The sequence below is a fragment of the Zingiber officinale genome, chromosome 3B (assembly GCF_018446385.1).
Source record: "Zingiber officinale cultivar Zhangliang chromosome 3B, Zo_v1.1, whole genome shotgun sequence".
NCBI lineage: Eukaryota > Viridiplantae > Streptophyta > Magnoliopsida > Zingiberales > Zingiberaceae > Zingiber > Zingiber officinale.
Genome location: NC_055991.1, coordinates 114,671,887 through 114,675,142, shown reverse-complemented (window position 1 = coordinate 114,675,142; position 3,256 = coordinate 114,671,887).

Below are 3,256 nucleotides of genomic sequence, written 5' to 3'. Positions count from 1 at the left end.
CCACGAAGGTATTTCGGATACAAGTAAGTATGATTTAGTAAATAAATTACTTGAATTAGATGAGCAGACCGATACTACTCCGGCCGAGGAAGGTATTGCATTGGGTGCAGGTACAAGCAAGGCTCTGAAGGCGACATGGGATGAATCTTCCTCAGAAGACGATGACGACGAACTCGATCAAACGAGTCTCCTCGCACTGATGGCCCGGGACCATATTGACCTGTCCGAGAGCGAGAGCGAGTCGGAGGCCGAGTCCGAGCGAAGCCACAGATCCGTATCCGTTTCCGAAGGGCCAGACCCCGCTGTGAGTATTTCTCGACTCAATAATTTAGTCAATTATTTATTACGAAAATTAGCTAAATCGAATCTTAGAATTAAGTCACTTCTAAAGGAAGTAGCTGTCCTTAAAGAAGTGACTGACTCCAAATCTTTGACTGAACTAGTTCAGACTGGAAACTCAACTCAAGTTCAAAAACTTGAAGAAGAGAACTCCAATCTGAAAACTCAAGTCAAGGATATGGAGAAAACACTAGAACGGTTTTCTTTAGGTTCTAAGAATCTTGACCTAATTCTTGGGACACAAAGAGCCGTGTACAATAGAACTGGTCTAGGATTTAAACCAAAAAGGAAATACAAATCTTACTTAACTCTTGTAGAAAGAACAAATAGAAAAATAGTCCAAGCATGGGTCCCCAAGTCCAAATTGATTAATCAAGTTGGACTTGGTCAATATTGGATCCCGAAGGATCAAATATACTACCTCGATAGACCATATCGAGGCTATGATCCAGGGGGAGCAAAAAGAAAAATAATATTAATAAAATGAACATAATTTCTAATTAAATTAAAAAATTCGAAAAAAATATTCAAAATTAAATTAAAATTCAAAATTCAATTAAAAAATTTGAAAAAAATTAAAATTCAAAATTCAAAATTCAATTAAGAAATTCAAAATTAAATTAAAATTCAAAATTCAAAATTCAATTAAAAAATTCAAATTTCAATTAAAAAAATTTGAAATTCAATTAAAATTCAAAATTCAAAATTCAATTAAAAATTTCAAATTAAATTAAAATTAAAATTAAAATTCAAAATTCAATTAAGAAATTCGAAATTAAATTAAAATTCAAAATTCAAAATTCAAAATTCAATTAAAAATTTAAAATTAAATTAAAATTCAAAATTCAATTTAAGTCAAATAAAAAAAAAATAGAAGGAGGATCCAGAATAGCTGGCACCCCCAACTAAACTACCCGACTGGGTAACCAAACTTAATCTACCCGAAATGGGTAAACAAGAGTAGACTACCCGGCAGGGTAATTAAGGTTAGATTAAAAGGAGCTAGGTTTAACTTGACCCACGGTACTGGTGAAGTTTTTGGATGATAGTACGTTAGGGAAGCTTGGGCATCGCATGTCTAGGAAGATATGACTTCGACCTGGTGCATTTGGCCAAGTGGAACTGACCGAAGCTACCCTTAAATGGATCCTAACTAGTTAGACCAAGGTTTAGTATTAAGTTCAATGGGTAGGACTATTTGAAAAACCTCGAAGACATGGTTACTTTAATGAGTTCCTTGTGACTCACCATAGCCCAGAAGTTTATCCAAATAATGCTTATTTGTTGAACACAAAGCTAAACCTGAATCTAACACAAAGTTAAACAAAACTCTTAAATTGAACCTCAATTCATCTCACAAAAATTATAGGATTCCCTGATTGAAAATTTAGATCGGGTGAGATGACTAAGTAATTAAAATCAGACTAACTAATTAAAACTCCATAATTAAAAATCAAACTAATAATTAATTCAAATTCAAAATTAATTTCAAAATATTTTAAAATTTAATTTAAAAATATTTTAAAATTTAATTTAAAAATATTTTAAAAATCTTTTAAAAATCTTTTAAAAATTATTTTAAAATTATTTTAAAAATCTTTTAAAATTTAATTTCAAAATCTTTTAAAAATCAATTTTAAAATTATTTTAAAAATCTTTTAAAACTTAATTTCAAAACTCCTTTAAAAATCTTTTAAAACTTAATTTCAAATCTTTTTAAAAATCTTTTAAAAATCAATTTTAAAATTATTTTAAAAATCTTTTAAAACTTAATTTAAAAACTCCTTTAAAAATCTTTTAAAACTTAATTTCAAAATTATTTTCAAAATCAATTTCAAAATTATTTAAAAATCCTTTCAAAATAAATTTCAAAATTATTTAAAAATTATTTTCAAAATCAATTTCAAAATTATTTAAAAATCCTTTCAAAATAAATTTCAAAATTATTTAAAATTACTTTAAAAATATATTTCAAAATTATTTTCAAAATCAATTTCAAAATTATTTCAAAATTATGTTCAAAATCAATTTCAAAATTATTTAAAAATTATTTTCAAAATAAATTTCAAAATTATTTAAAAATCCTTTCAAAATCAATTTCAAAATTATTTTCAAAATCAATTTCAAAATTATTTAAAAATTATTTTCAAAATCAATTTCAAAATTATCTTCAAAATCAATTTCAAAATTATTTTCAAAATAAATTTCAAAATTATTTAAAAAAATTCTTTCAAAATCATTTTCAAAATCAATTTCAAAATCATTTTCAAAATCAATTTGAAAATTATATAAAAATTATTTAAAAATAAAATTTAAAATTATTTAAAAATCTTTTCAAAATCAATTTCAAAATTATTTTCTTAATCAATTTCAAAATTATTTCAAAATTATTTTCAAAATCAATTTCAAAATTATTTTCAAAATCAATTTCAAAATTATTTAAAAATTATTTTCAAAATCAATTTCAAAATTATTATAAAATTATTTTGAAAATCAATTTCAAAATTATTTAAAAATTATTTTCAAAATCAATTTGAAAATTATTAAAAAATTATTTTCAAAATCAATTTCAAAATTATTTAAAAAATTATTTTCAAAAGCTTTTTAAAAATCTTTGAAAAATCAATTTTAATATTATTTTAAAAATTTTTTAAAACTTAATTTCAAAATCTTTTTAAAAATATTTTAAAAATCAATTTTAAAATTATTTTAAAAATATTTTGAAACTTAATTTCAAAATTATTTGGAAAAAAAATCTTTTAAAAATTATTTTTTTTTAAAAAATCTTTTAAAACTCAATTTCAAAATTCTTTGAAAAATCTTAAAAAAAATAATTATTTTAAAAATCTTTTAAAACTCAATTTCAAAATTATTTGAAAAATCATTTAAAAATTACTTCTAAAATTATTTTTTTTTT